This window comes from Lemur catta, chromosome 12 (genome assembly GCF_020740605.2).
Source record: "Lemur catta isolate mLemCat1 chromosome 12, mLemCat1.pri, whole genome shotgun sequence".
In the NCBI taxonomy this organism is placed as follows: Eukaryota; Metazoa; Chordata; class Mammalia; order Primates; family Lemuridae; genus Lemur; species Lemur catta.
The window spans coordinates 40,499,333-40,515,809 of record NC_059139.1 but is presented as its reverse complement, the minus strand read 5'-3'; positions in this window follow the sequence as shown (position 1 = coordinate 40,515,809).

Genomic DNA, 16,477 nt, shown 5'->3' with positions numbered 1-16,477 from the left:
CAATAGATTTTGACTTAAGCCTCACATCTTATATAAACATTAACTCAAAATGGATCACAGACTTACATATAAAATGTAAAATTATAAAAATTTCAGAAAAATGATTATGAGAAAATCTTTGGGACAGAGGGCTAGGCAAAGAGTCCTTAGACTTGACAACAAAAGCATGATACATGAATGAAAAAGTGACAAATTTGACTTTACCAAAATTAGGAACTTTCATGGCCTGAAAAACATTGTGAGGAGGATAAAAACAAGCTACAAACTGGGGGAAATATTTAAAAAAATGTGTGTCTGAAAAAGTGTGTGTTTAGAATATGTAAATACCTCTCAAAATTCAACAGTGATGAAAAAAATTGCCCAATGAACATGTGGACAAAAGACATGTAGAGACAGTTCACCAAAGAGAATAGTCAGTGGATAATCACATGAAAAGATTTTCAATATCATTAGTCATTAGGGAATAAATAATTAAAACTATAATGTATATTACTGCATACCTATGAAAATGGCTAAAGTTAAAAAGTAGTGATAACATGAAATGCTGGTGATGATTTGGAGTGACCATGTTGCTGGTAGAAACATAAAATGACATAGCCACTCTGGAAAAGAATATGGCAGTTTTGTTTTTACCAGAAAATTGTACACTTACCATATGACTGAGCTATTGCATGCTTGGGAATTTATCCCAGAAAAATGAAAACTTATGTTCCCATAAAAATGTATACACAAATGTTCATAGCAGCTTTTTAAATAGTAGCCCAAAACTGCAAACAGTCCAACTGTCCTTTAACAGGTGAATTGTTAGAAAAGCTGTGGTACCTCCATTATTCCCCCAAAAACTCCCTCAGTTTTTATAATGTGGTCCTATCTCCCTGTCATCTGAATTCACTGATCTGTTCCCAATTACTGTATTTTTTCTTTTTGATAATGTCACATAAATGTGATTAACCTTTTAAAAGTAGCTTGTACTCAGTGTAGTACCTTTAAAAATCATTCAATTTGTTGATATACTACTCTGAAATAAAAAAGAAATTATTGATTCACACAATTTGGATGGATCTCAAGGGCATTATGTTGAGTGAAAAAAGCCAATCTCCAAAGGCTATATACTATATGATTCAATTTATATAACTTTTTGAAATGCCAAAATTATGGCAATGAACGGACTAGTGGTTGCCAATGTGTGAGGGAGGCTGTCACTATAAAAGGCTAGCTCTATAGGTCCTTGTAAAACTATTTGGTATTTTTACTGCTGTGGGGTTCACATGAATTTGAACATGTAATAAAATTGCATAGAATTAAATACACAGATATATAAATGCATTCATGTGAAACTGATAAAATCTAAATTAATTTAATCATTTTTTATTAATCAGTATTTTAGTTTTTTTTCTGGAGCTATGGTAAATGGTAATTCTTTAAAAATTTTTGCTTTCCAATTGAAAATTCATAGTATATTGAAATATGGTTGATTTTTCATGTTGTTTGTATGCTGTCACTATGCTATAGTGGTGTAGATTACTTGAGATTTTCATCATGGACAATCATGTCATCTGCAAACAGGGACAATTTAGTTTCTTCCTTTCCAATATTTATACGTTTTATTTATTTTTCTTGCTTTATTGAATGTCTGGGACTTCCAATATGATGATGAATAATTGGTGACTGTGTATGTCCTTGCCTTGTTCCTCATGATATGAGGAAAACATTCAGTCTTTCACTGTTAAGTATGATGCTACCTGTGGGCTTTTTGGTAGATGACCTCTATTATCTCCCAAATGATCGGTGATTGAGGAAGTACCCTTCTATGCCTAGTCACTGAGATTTTTTTTTTTTTAAATCATGAATGGATATTGAATTTTGTCAAAAGCTCTTTTTGTATTAATTGAAGGATCATGTATTTCTTCTTCTTTAAACTGTTGATATGGTGGACTACATTGACCAATTTTCAAATGTTGAATGAGCTTTAAATTTTTAGAATAAACCGTACTTAATCATGGTATATTTTTTTGATATATTGGTGGATTTGATTTGCTAACATATTGTTGAAAAGTTTTTATCATATCTATATGAAAAATATTATTGTGTAATTTTCTTTTTCTATACCGTCTTTGTCAGTTTGGATATGAAGATAATGGCAGTCACGTGTTAACTAATGTTTCTTTCTCTTCTATTTTCTGAAATACATTGTGTAGAAGCATTGTAATTTCTTTTTAAAATGTTTAATGCAGTTTGGCAGTGAAACCATTTGGGCCTAGAGATATCTTTTTTGGAAGGATTTTGACTACAGATAAAATTTCTTAATGTAGTACTATTCAGGTTGTGTCTTTCATTTTGGGTAAGTTTGGCCAGGTTGTGGTTTTGAGGATTTGGTTCATTTTTTTAATCTAAGTTGAATTTATTTGTGTAGAGTTTTTCATAATATTCCTTTACTGTATTTTATAATATCTGTAGGGTATGTAGTGATAGCCTTTCTTTCATACCTGATATGAGTAATTTGTATATTCTTTTATTATTTTCCAATCTTGCCTGATAATTATAATTTTTATTGGTTTTTTATTGATGCTTTCAGAGAACAGATTTTGATTTCATTGATTTTACTTATTGATTTCTGTTTTCAGTTTCATTGATTTCTGGTCTTATTTTTATCATTACCTTCTTTACCTTGCTTTCTGTTTATTTTTCTCTTTTCCTCTAGTTTCTTATGGTGGAATCTTAAATTGTTGATTTGAGATCATTCTTCTATTCTAATATGAGCATTTCATGCTGTAAGTTTCCCTCTAAGTTCTACTTTATCTGCATCACACAGATTTTGATATGCTGTATTCTTATTTTTTAGTTCAGAATATTTTTAAAATTTCCTCGAGACTTCCTCTTTGAACTATGGATTATTTAGAAGTATATAGTATATAAGATTTTCCTATTACCTTTGTTATTATTATCTAGTTTAATTTTGTTATAGTCAGAAAATATACTTTATAGGATTTCAGTTCTTCAATATTGCAAGATTATTTTTTTTATGGCCCTGGATATGGTCTTCTTTGATGTTCCGTTTGTGCTTGATATTCAACTGTTGCTGGTGAAGTATTCTATATATGTAAATTAAATCAATTTGGTTCAGTTTTTCTATATCTGGAAAATTTTCTGCCAACTAATTCTATCTGTTACTGAGTAAGGACTGTTGGACTTTTCAACTATAATTGTGGTTTTGTCTCTTGTTTTAGTTCTATCAGGTTTTACTTCATGTATTTGAAGCTCTGTTGATAGGTACATGCATATGCAGTGTTATATCCTCTTGATCAGTTGACCATTTTACTTTTATATAAAGTGTATGATTCAGCAAACTATGGCTCGTTGGCCAAATCCAGCCTGGCATCTGTTCTTGTAAATACAATTTTACTAGACTACATCCGAGCCTATTAATTTATGTATTCTCAGTGGCTTGTTTTATACCACAATGACAGAATTATATTTTTGCAAGAGAGACTGTATGGCTTGCCAAGACTAAAATGTTTACCTGGCCCTTTGTAGACAAAGTTTGCTGTTACCTGATATAATGTTTCTTTTTGTCACTGGTAATTCTCTTGGTTCTGGTATTACTATATCCAGTCTAGCTTTCTTTTGATTAGTGTTTGCATGGTATATCTTTTTTATCCTTTATTTTTAACTTACCCATGTCATTATATTTTTGAAGTCAGTTACTTATAGACAAAATATAGTTGGTTCATGTTTTTTTTTTTTAAATACAGTTCACAATTTCTGTCTTTTTATTTGTAGGTTAAGAGCATTGCCTCTAATGTAATTATTTTAACATTTGGAGTATTTTTAAAATTTTAGTATTTATTTTTTTGTTTATTCTCTGTTTTTCATTCCTGACATCTTTTGTGTTACTTGACTATTTTTAGTGTTCCATTTTAAAGTATAGTGTTTTATTAATATTATATTTCTTCATTTTTTTAGCTGTTGCTTTAGGGCTTACTATATGTGTATTTAACTTTTCACAGATTACTTGGAATGAATATTTTGCCACTTAAAGTGGAGTATAGAAACCTCACCGCTATGCAGTACTGTGCTCTCTCCTGTTTATGTTATAGTGGTCTTATACATTACATGTAGTTACATTATAAATTTCATCACATGGTATTATAATTTTTGCTTTCAACTGTTAAACATATTTTAAAGAACTCAAGAGGAGAAAAATAGTCTCCTATTTACCCAGGTATTTTTATTTCTATTGCTTTGTTTTTCATTTCTTATATTCTAAATTATTTTCTGTTATTATTTCTTTTGTCTGAAGAAGTTCCTTTAGAATTTCTTTGAAAGACATGTCTGCTGGCAATGAATTCTCTTAATTTTCCTTTATCTGAGAATACCTTTATTCCTGAAGGAATTTTTTCCTGAATATAGAGTTTTTGGCAGACAGTGATTATTTTTCAGCTCTTTAAATATGTTGTTCTACTCCTTTTGAACTCAAGGATTTCTGATGAAAAATTTCAGTCTTTGAAATTATTTTTCATTTATATATATATAGCATTGTTTTTCTCTGGTTGTTTTTCTTTATCTTTCTTTTCAGCAGTATGATTATGATGTTCCTTGGGCGTAATTTCTTTGCATTTCTATTCTTTAGGCTTTGCTGAGCTTTTAAATCTGTATGTTTATGTCTTTTATCAAATTTGTCAAGTTTCTAGTCATTATTTCTTTGAATTTTTTTAGCATCGCACTCTTATTTCTCTTTTTGTGGGACTCAGATGACACAAAATTACACATTTTGTTATAGTCTCATAGGTACCTGAGGCTCTGTTCACTTTTTAAAAAGTCTTTTTTTCTCTCTGTTCAGATTGAATAATTCCTATTGATATAGTTGCTAGTTCACTAACTTTTTTCCCCCTGTTGTCTACATTCTGCTATGGAGGCTATCCAGTGAATTTTAAAGTCTGGTTATTTTATTTTCAGTTTAAAATTTTCTTCAGATTCTTTTTTATATTATCTGTTTCAGTGTAGAGACATTCTATTTATTTCAAGAATGCTTTTGATTGCTTGCTGGAGAATTTTTATAATATAATGGCTACTTTAAAATCTTTGATAATTTCAACATCTGTATTATCTCAGCATTGACATTCTTTGATTATCTTTTCCCCTGTGGCTTGACATTTTCCTGGTTCTTTGCTGAGTAATTTTGGGTTATAATCTGAACATTTTGAAAACTGTCTTATGAGACTTTGGTCTTACTTCAATTCTAGGGAGAATGTTAATAGTTTTGCTTTTGGTAGATAGTCATCCTGGTTAGATTCAGGCCATTGGTTCCAACCCATTTCTGTAGGCTGTGGTTTCAGTGTCAGTCATTTTCAAGGTCTTTGTAGTGCTGTGTATCTTTGCTGCGTGTATACGTACCATCCAGGTGTTCAGTCTTGGACCTGAGCTATGCTTTATATGTTCAGTTTTCAAAGTCACTGTCTGCGGAATAGGATCAGTTCCATACTTGCGCAGGTCAGGGTTGAGCTTAGGAGATCATAAATAACCTTATAGGTTTGCTTTCCTGAGCTTTCACCTCTCTACAATATCCCTCTAATTTTCTAGATTCTTGGGGCTCATTTTTTAGTTTTTCAGCCAGAAAGCTAGGACTTTAGTTACCATACATTGTCATGTACTTCTTCAGTTATTCTGCATCAAGGGCCCAGCGGCAGCGAGCAGGGGGATTGAGGGAGAAAAAAAGCAATGGGAATTTTTCCCACAGTCTTTGAACCACAGTGCCTCTCTTTCAGAGTTTTGGTTCTTGCAGTTTCCTGTTGGCTCTGTGTGTTGCCCTACCACTGTGTTGCTTGGGGCATGGCTATAGGGGAAAGGAGCAGTCTCTGTGAGCTTTAGTACTTATCTTTCCCTTCCTGGAGCCAGAGCTAATGGGCTTCTTTTAGAGCTCTCTCTGCCAACATGCTGGTGCCCACTTCTGGTATGTTGAGGTTAGGCTGGGAGGTTCCTGGAGGGGAAAAAGATAGTAAACTCACTGCTAGTTTAGTGACATTTCAAACTCTGTTTCTTTTCCCCCCAAGAATCCACCTGCAACAGTTTACTGTTCAAAGTCTTTAAATATTTATTCCATCCATTCTGTCATTATTGATGTGTTCATTAGTATAGACAGGGTGGAGTATACTTATATCCAACCCAGAACTGGAACCTCCCCTAGATTGCAGAATGTAAGTATGCGACCACTTTTGGTCAGCCTAAAATATTATGCTATCAAAGACTCCTGGGGCCTGGCGTGGTGGCTCATGCCTGTAATCTTAGCACTTTAGAAGGCTAAGGCAGGAGGACCACTTGAGGCCAGGAGTTTGACACCAGCCTGAGCAACATAGCAAGATCCCATCTCTACAACAAATTAGAAAAATTATCCAGGTGTGGTAGTACACCACAGTAGTCCCAGGTGTTCGAGAGGCTGAGGCAGGAGCATCACTTGAATCAGGAGTTTGAGGTTGCAGTGAGCTATGATGATGCCACTGCACTCTAGCTGGGCCACAGAATGAGATCCTGACTCAAAAAACAAAACAAAACAAAACAAAACAAAAGCAAAACAAGGGCTGAGCATGGTGGCTCACACCTGCAATCTTAGTACTTTGGGAAGCCAAGGTGGGAGGATCCCTTGAGGCCAGGAGTTCAAGATCAGCCTGGGCAACACAGTGAGACCCTGTCTTTACTAAAAAAGATTCTTCCCTACCCCCTTTCTTTTTAGAATCTGGTTGCTTCTGATCTCACGTAAATTGGTAGAGGGGAAATAGAAAGGTGTATGTGACTTTGCTTTTTTCTTCCATCCTAAGGCCAATTTTGTTTTCTTTCTTTTTATTGTTGCCACCATTCCATTGGCCGAGCCTGCTCCTAGCCATCTCTGTTAACATTGCTCTGTTACCGATTGCCATGTCATCCCTGCCAGCAAGCAGATCTGCTCATGGTCAGCTCTGTGTGCTTCTCATTCAGTTTTTTTCTTCTTTTTGTATCTTCTTACTATTCATTTTCTCATACTTCTCTACTTTTATGCAAAATCCTACATGTCAGACCAGTTTTTCTTTTCTACCAATGTACCAATTACAGTGAAAATAAGGTGTATTTTTTTCTCATTGTCTTTGTGTTGTTTCTCTTTGATCAGGACCTGGGGTGTGTGTGTGTGTGTGTGTGTGTGTGTGTGTGTGTGTGTGTAGCAGGGTGGGTACTACGTTAGTGATCTGGAGACCTATTAGAAGCCTAAGGCTTTGGGTAATTTGGTTTTGTTGTTTTTTAAGATTAAAACACCAGTGTGGGTTTTTTCATTTTTTGTGTTAGCTAGCTATATGAATTATTTCTTAGTCTTGATGCTGTGTTTAGCACTTTTCTATTATATCAAAGCTTAAAAGAAAGAATAATTAGGAGATTTGTATCTAATCATGGTTCTAGTACTAGTTAGGTAATATTGAATATTAATTTTACTACTTATTCATTATATTTTATTTATGAATGAAGTAATAATGACTAATTTCTACTCCAAATCTGGGTACCAGGCAGGCTAGTTTGTTTTAGTCTGAAACCTCAAGAGGAATGGCAGGTGCAGTAGGAGAGGAAAAGAGAATACAAGCAGTAGAACCAAAATGAAAAGTCCCCCAAGAAGGTCATGCAAGACTGAGTTTATGAATTTAGAAGGCAGACTCTGTAAGGGAAGAAAGCCATTCTGTTTTTCCTTTCCCCACTTTTCCAGTTTTACCTCAATATTACCAAAAGCCTAAAGGGAATAGAGGAAATGTCTATAAACAGAAGTAATTATTAGAGAAAAATGAAAGGCTATTTAGGTGTACACTTTAGAGATGAGAAATGGACTTTGCCTCTTCCAGGCCAGGGTTTGATACCCCTTTTCTTTGTGAACTCACAGCATCCTGTGCTCACTTCTATTTTATTTTTTTATTTCAGCTTATTATGGGGGTACAAAAGTTCAGGTTATATATATTGCCCATGGCCCCCCCATCCCCCTAGTCAGAGCTTCAAGCGTGTCCATTCCCCAGACAGTGCACATCACACTCATTATGTAGGTATACACCTATCCCCTCCCCCCTCCCCCCACCCCCCACATCTGTCCGCTACTCAATTGGTGTTACTCCCAAATGTGCACTTAGGTGATGATCAGGGAAACCAATTTTCTGGTGAATACATGTGGTGCTTATTTTTCCATTCTTGGGATATTTCACTTAGTAGAATGGGTTCCAACTCTCTCTTAATTCTCATCATTGTGTGACCATTTCCTACTTACTTAACTGTTTTCCTAACTAGATGATAGTATTCTTGATGGTAGGATTTGTATCTTTTTCACTGGATGTTTCTAGTACCAGGCACAGTTCCTGACACAAAGAAGGTGATCAGTGATTATTTTATTAATGAATGTATTTTGAAGATATTGAAAAAATAACCGATAGCAGTAAATTCATTGTAAGCAAAGGAAAATACATGAAAATTGCTTGAGTATTCTAATCGTGAGGTTGAATAAGACAGAAAATGCTTATTAAGATGAAAAGTTATAGCTTACTTATACTCTATAATATTCAGAAGAATAATTAACCATAATAATGACATTTTTAAAATTTCTGCTGCTATTCACTTTGAGCACATTATTATAAAGTCACCCAAATGAGAAGCAATTTGATTCAAATTTCAGAGAAACTGTCCTTAAGACATTCAGTTTGGTGGTTTTGTTTGAAACAAGTTTTCTTTTTCTCTGCCCAAAGTTTCTTAGTATGTATATATTACAATTTGGAATTATGTAAGCTTCTTATACTTTGGTTTCAGTTACTCCAGAGGCTTTCTGCCTGACTCTTTTAAGGTGCTCCCTTGGAAACCCTCAAGTAAAATTCACATTTGCCATTTTAGATAGTCTGTATTTTAAAGCAGACCATCACAATAATGGCCTATAAATGTAGTAAAAATAATTCTAGCCATTTCTTAATGTTGAAATAATAGGCAAGCAGAAGCTAGTTGTTATATACATTTATTATGAGCTGTGTACATAGCAAAATTTTTAATAGACACATCTATTATCTGCTTTACCACTATATTTCGGAATATATTTAGGAATTAAGGATGGAAACTGAGACAACAGAAGTTGTAGTTTAAAGTTGTAGGCAAATAAAAATTCTTGAAATGATCTTTGAGTGAAAGAAAATAAGGATAGAATTTACCATCACCCTTTTATTTCTTGAAAACAGGTCATTTGGCCAGTTCTTTCTAGTTGTGGTATAGCTGCCAATGTGTACCCACACTTTTGGCAGTTTAAGTAGCATAATAAAATGTGCTCACTTAAATTTTAATGCTTTCTCTTATTATGAATATATCTCATGCAGAATTATCAAGAATATATTTTTACATTTCAGATTTCCTCAAGTTGCTGGAATAGAATTTGGATTTGATCCAGATGCAGAACCAGGACACCGAATCATAAGAGATACTGTAAAAGTTCAAGGACAATACTTAAGGAGAAAAAAAATTTACCTTCTTGCTATTAAGGAGTATATTGCAAATGTGAGATTAATTTCTTTTGAAAATGTCTTAAATATTAAGTCATTGTCTTATGTTAATACATTCACGTAGATGCACACGACACACATATAATTTTCTTTTCATGATTTCAAACCCTTGGTAGTTTCAGTAAATGTTTTCCATTGTATTTTTATAATTCATGAATTAAATGGATTTTTATCTTATATGCAGGTATAATTTCACTGTTAATTTTTTGTATTATCAGATTTAAAAATACAGAATGTCCAAAATTCATGCTATTCTTTAAATGATTGGCAAATGGGCCACTAAACAACTATGGAAAAAATGCCATAATGGATTGCTGAATTTTAAATTTAGTAATAAACACTTCTAAACATTTAATGTTCATATTTTAAGTACATTTTAATTGTTTATATCATATTTAGTTATGTACAATAAAGCTTGGATGACTAAATCTATAAGAACTTTTAGGTTTTTAACTCAGTGAGTTCTTTAATAATCAAGTCTAAAGCAGTGTTAGGGTACTAGCAGGAAGCTTGTAAAAAGTACAGATTCCAGAGTTCCAATGCTGACAGCCATATAGTAGGTTTTAGATGAGTTTCAGTAATACTATTCTAAAGAGACCTCCCAGTTGATTCTATTTTACAGCCATGTTTAAGGACAGTAGGCAGCCTGTTCCTAAAGATGTTAGGCAATGTAGGTAAGGACAACAGGTTCATGGATGTCATGACTAGACCCAGGGAGTAGAAGAGGAATTTAAAGTGTATTAGTTTACATATATGGAAATCTATGGCTTTGTACATATTTATGAAATTGCATTTCAATGCCAACTATAAATTTAAAGTATATATTCATCTGGATTTGTTCATATTTCTGTACTAGAAAATTATGTTTTGATATTTCAGGGGAAGGATGGTTACATTATGCTTAAAAGTTGTCCTCGGATGTTTGACACAGAAACTGCACAAGTACTTTCTACAGTAGTGATGAATCACTTTGAATCAATAAAAATTGTGCAGGGAAAGAAGCAGTGCCTTTCAGGCCATCGAATGAGTTTAATTACTGCTACAAACAAATCACCATCACTAACAGGTGATAATATAGTTTTATTTTGTTAGAAGTGTTTCTTTTTTGAATAATTGTTTTGTCAAATTCTGGGCATTGGATAAATATTATTTGGCACTCTATTTTCTTATGTTTGGGGAAATATAATAAAAGATAAACAGAATAATAAAGACTAAGCTTTAGGAGCTCTACTTGCACAATCAGCGCATGGTACTGATAAGACTAAGCTTTATGTTCAAAGACAAAAGGCTAAGCTTGAGGGAAATACAAACAATTATAAGAAAGATATAACTAAAAATTCAATGCTAAAAAGCACAAATAAGTTCTATATATATATTTATATATTTTTCGAAGTCTTCTAAATTCACAATCTTGCTACCTTTACAGTTTTTTCTCTTGCTTTTATCCACATAAACCATTCTAATTAGTCAAATTGGCTTACTTAGTATTCTGTAAAACATCTTGTCTTTTCCTACCTAATAAGTACTGTGCCTTGGCATATAGAGCTCATTTTATTGATTTAGCTTAGAAGTTTTATTCTTTTTAAAAAAGTCACTTAGCAATAATTTGAGACCTGATTGGACCAAATTCATAATGGGCTTTAAACTGGTTATTTGATAGAATAATTGTCTTCATAAATGTACCCAATTTCTGAAAGTAAAATGCACCATATTTTAAAGAATCAATGTCCTTTCAATTCTGTATATATTGTATGTATGTCTCCAGTGAAGTTTTATTCATGGTCATATAATTGTGGAGAATGGATATTCAGAGAAATTCAAATTTTATAATTGATATGAATTTCATTTCCTGCATTCTGAAAACTTTAAGGCTTAATTTTAGAATATTTATTGTGGGGGACATGATGTATTTTAACTGGTTTTACTGTACTTACAGCCTTTGAGGAAGAATCAGATAAACCATCGGCAGTAATTGCAGTACCTGGCATAGAAGGACGGATTTGTCATATTTCTCAGGACATGAAAGAACATTTGCACCAACTTAGAACTGAAAAGAAACAAGGCTTAAGAGCTTTCTCCACTGTTAGTGATAATACATCTGAAAATTCTGATTCTGATTGAAATACTTTATAGGCAATATGTTTTATTAGTCAATGTCAAAATCATCTGATCAATTAACATACAACTTTAGCATTGTTAAGTATAGTAATATAATTTCTATTCTTTTGTATTGTTCTGGAATTAATTTTAATACTAGTGATATTGCTGTAAATGGTCTTCTTTTCATTTTATTCTTATCAAGTCATGTAACTTTCACTGTTCAGTATGTTATACAGGAAACGATACATGTACACTTATGAACATGTTGTTTGCTATTTAAGTATATACATTGCATAATGTTTCCAGATTAAATGACTTCGATGCTCACCTTTTCACAGTACTTATTTATATATTATCCCTTTTCCCACTTAATCTTGTTTAGCTTAATTTTTTTCTGTCTGAATGAAATATATGTCCTTTTCCTTCTGTTGGCTTAAAGCCACTTTATTCATTCTCTATTATGACTCATACTTGATGCAGAGTAGGGAAAAATAAGACAAATGTATATACCACTGATTATTATTATTTTTTCCAGTAAATGATGATGAAGTTATAACGTATAGCAATGTGATATTAAATATTTTATATTTAGAAGTCCTGAGTTTTTCATCTTAATGAAATAATGTATATTTTTTATACAGTTTGTTTACCTGTTATAATTTCAGTTAAAACAGTCTTTATCCTTACCAGAAAGAAATGAGAGGGAATATTGTAGCACTTACAAGAAAATATGATAAAAATTTCACTTCTCAATAATTTAAAACCTGATTGGACCAGATTTATGAGTTTGTAACTCATTAATTGATAAAATAACAGTTCCAAGTATACCTCATCTCTGATAGTTTTAAATTTATAATTTTTGAAAGTAAAATGTACCACCCTTTAAATCTTCCTGCCTTTTCTCAGCTGAAATCTGTACATATCATAATTAGGGCAAAGGGTCATTTCTTTTCTAGGGATGCCATGTATGTCTTTTTCTATTGTAAAAAGAAAGTTTCCATCCAATTAGTATCTAGATAAGAAATGGTGTATAGCAGTAATTGTGAGATATGCACAATAGCATAGTTAATATAAGGGGAAGTTTATCTGGTAGAAAGAGCTGTGATGTTCATGACCAGCCTGGGCAACATAGCAAGACCCTGTCTCTACAAAAAATAATTTTTATTAGCTGGGTGTGGTGGCACGCACCTGTAATCATCCTAGTTACTTGGGAGGCTGAGGCAGAAGGATCATTTGAGCCGAGGAGTTTGAGGCTACAGTGACCTATGATTGTGCCACTGTACCTCCAGCCTGGGTGACAGAGTGAGACCCTGTCTCAAAAACAAAAACAAAAACAAACAGAATTGTGGTGGTGTAATTTTCATGTGCTAACATACATATATACTGATTATCTCTGATGAATCCATGGGTATACAAAGCAGAGATGAGTAGAAAACTGCTTCCAACAGTGGTGAGCATTGTAGAAGGGAAGGGCATGCCTCTAATCCTTGCTTGGGCGAGACAAAGACATAAAATGTAGCCAAAATGTTTGTACCCTCATAATGTCCTGAAATAAAAAAAAAAAAAATCAAGTGAGACCCATGAAAGAATATAAGCAGCCCTTCATTCTGCTAGAAATGAGGGCTAGAAAACTTGACCTGTAGTCGTTTTGCCTGACGGCCTAGTTAATGGCTCAATGCCTGGCTGTGCTATGGTGATCAGCTTCAGGGAATATAAATTATAATAGTTAAGATTTTAGTTGTGCATGAACAATAAGTCTATTTTTACCCTACGTATATCTTTAAAAAATAAGAGTTTTTCTTAGCTCTTTCATAAGCTTTTTTAAATAAGGGGAAGGAAAGAGAAACACATTGAATGCTTGCTTTTACTAGCATTATCTCTTTTAATCCAAAGTATTATATTTTCACTTTTTATAAATGAAGAAACAAAAAATCACAGAGGTTAAATAACTTGCCTGTTATCAAATATTTGATCAGTATTGCCCTGTCTTTGCATAATTCAGGTCTGGTTTTAGTGACTTTCTTGGTGAACAGAAAGGAGCAGAAACATTCTAAGACTTCTGAGCCTGGTCATAATAACCTTTGAAGCTTCTGCCTCAGTTTTATGGACACTCCTTCTGAGAGTCCTGAGCCACCATGTGAGGTATCTGGCTGCCTGAGACTGCCATGCTTGAGAGACCATGTGATTTAGGTGCTCCATTTGACTGTTTCAGCTGAGCCCAGTTTTTCAGCCATCTCTACTAAGACACCAGTCATGTGAGGGAAGCTATCTTAGACCCTCCAGACCAGTCCATCTGTCAGCTGAATACCACCAGCTAATCTGTTGATGCCAAGTGGAACAGAACAATCATCCAGCTGAGCCCCGTCTGATTCTCTGACCCACAAAATTGTGAGATAAAATAAAATTTTTAAGTCATTAAATTTGTAGTAGATTGTTACTTAGGAATAAATAACCAAATTGCTTACATAGAACATCTAAGCATTTTTATGGTATGGGAGAAGAATTATTACAAGTTATGCTATAAGCTTTTAATTTAGGTTTATCTTGATTTTAAGGTTGGTTATTTATTTTTTTTTTTTATGAATAGCACAAGGTTAAAATTTAGTGAAAGGGCAGTTAGTTGACCATACCAAGTATGATGGCTTTGTGGTATGTCATCTTGGCTAGGCTAAATAAACTCTATTCCCTAGAATTTCCTTTCCAGTACATTTCTAGTTAAATGGGCTAAAAGAGATATTCTCTCAAGAGTTGGAAGATGGAAGAGAAGCCTCAGCTGCTTTGTAGTATACACATGTTCTCCTAATTATTGAATCAAACACTGGTGTGAAGAGGTTTTGATTAAAGCCCCTAGTCAATCAGGGAGATTGTTCTGGATGGGCCTCATTTAATCAGTTGAAAGGCTTTAAAAGAGAACTTAGATCTTCTCTGGAGAGAGAATTAAAACTGCTCATGGACAACAGCTTCAGCCAGTGTCTGTGGGGCTCCAGCCTTCTTGTGATCTTTGCTTTTTGACTGCCTGGTTGCCCTCTGGATTTGATTAACCAGACTCCAATACTGGGTAAGCCAATTCCTTGTTATATGTGCATGTATACACACACACACACACACGTACACACAAACACACTTAACATGCATGAATAGATAGACATCCCCTACTGGTTCTAATTGTCTGGTTGGACCCAGATTTTTGTACCAGAAGTGGTTCCAGAGGAACAGGTTTTAAGCATAAGTTCTCTGAATTGGTTCTCTAATCTGATAAAATTTGAAGACATTAATAAGCCTGTTTACACTGTTTTAAAAGACACTGGTAGTCTATGGCACGATGTGGTGGAAGAGTTGCTCAATTTATTACCTTTGGATACTATAATGGAGTACCTGCAGAAGGTGAGATTCAAGGTGACTAAGTATGAGCCACTTGAGAACATTTTAGTCAAAATAAGGGGTAAAATGGAATTGGTTGATTATTCTTAACTGCACTGGAGAAAGTGGGCAAAGAAAAATGAGCTTATGGCTTTAAATTGCTAGTTAAATGACCTGAAAGCTTCTATATCTGCCCTCTAAGAAATTCTCTCCTGTAGTTATAAGGCTGTGGTTTCTGAAAATGAAAGCCAGAGATTACTCCCGTGAGTTGAAAACTGAATTCCCAGCCACTTCTCTTAAAGTTTAGTCATTGGTTGGGAAGGAATGGGTTTCTACAAGTGGAAGTGGCAAAATATGGGTAGATTCTGATAAAGCTGGAGATCTCAACCTCCCAAATGAAACTGAATCTTCTTTGCTGGTAAAAGCAGTCCTTCCACCTCTGCCTGAGGAAGTGAGACAGTTAATTTTATGTGTCGACTTGACTGGGCCACAGGGTGCCTATATATTTTGTCAAACCTTATTCTGGATGTTTATGTGAGGGTGTTTTGGGGTGAGATTAACATTTAAGTCAGTAGAATGGATAAAGCACATTGTGTTCCATAATGTGGGTGGGCTTCATCTATCAGATGAATGTCTAAATAGAACAAAAGGCTGCTCCTCCTCAATAAGAAAGAGAATTAATTATCTTGTCTGACAGACTTTGAATTGGAAAATCAGCTATTCCTGGTTCTACCAGGTTCTGCCAGACTTTAGCTGGAACATTTTTGGCTCTTCTTGGTTCTGCACAGCTTTTGGGTTTTAGATTTGAACTAGGACATCAACTCTAAAGATTTTGGACTTGCCAGTTCTTGCCAGTTTCTGTAAGTGTGTGAGCCAATTTCAGAGATATATATATATCATTAGGCTATCGATACAATTTTATATATATTCTGTTTCTCTGGAGAACCCTGATTAATACAGGAAGCTAGCCCCTCTACCTAAAGAACCAGGGAAGACCTCCTGAGGAAGTTGCTTACCAGGTACTCCTCCTGATCCTCCTCAGGACTCTCTTCCTAACATCGCTTTTTGTTTCAAATGTATAACTAGACTCAAATTGAAGCATCCCTCAAAAGATGAGGTACAAGATGTGACTCATGATGAGGTGTGATATATACCATAAAAACTGCATGGCTTTTTTCAATTTATATAGAAATCTAGGGGGGATGTATGTGAGAATGGATATTAAGGGTATGTGAAGGAATATAAAATTATCAGGCTAAATTTACAGGCTCACTAATCAGAGATTCAATGTTTTAGCTCAAGGAGTTAGGAAGGGCTTAACTGGTTGGTTGGTTGATTGGTTGGCTGGACCAAAAGGATGGCCTACACTAAATAAAGTTGAAACACCTTGTTACATTGTAGAGAAAGGTACCTATTCAAAGGCTTGAGGAAATTGCAATGTTAGGGTATATTTACCATGCAAGACATAATTACTATGCAAGATT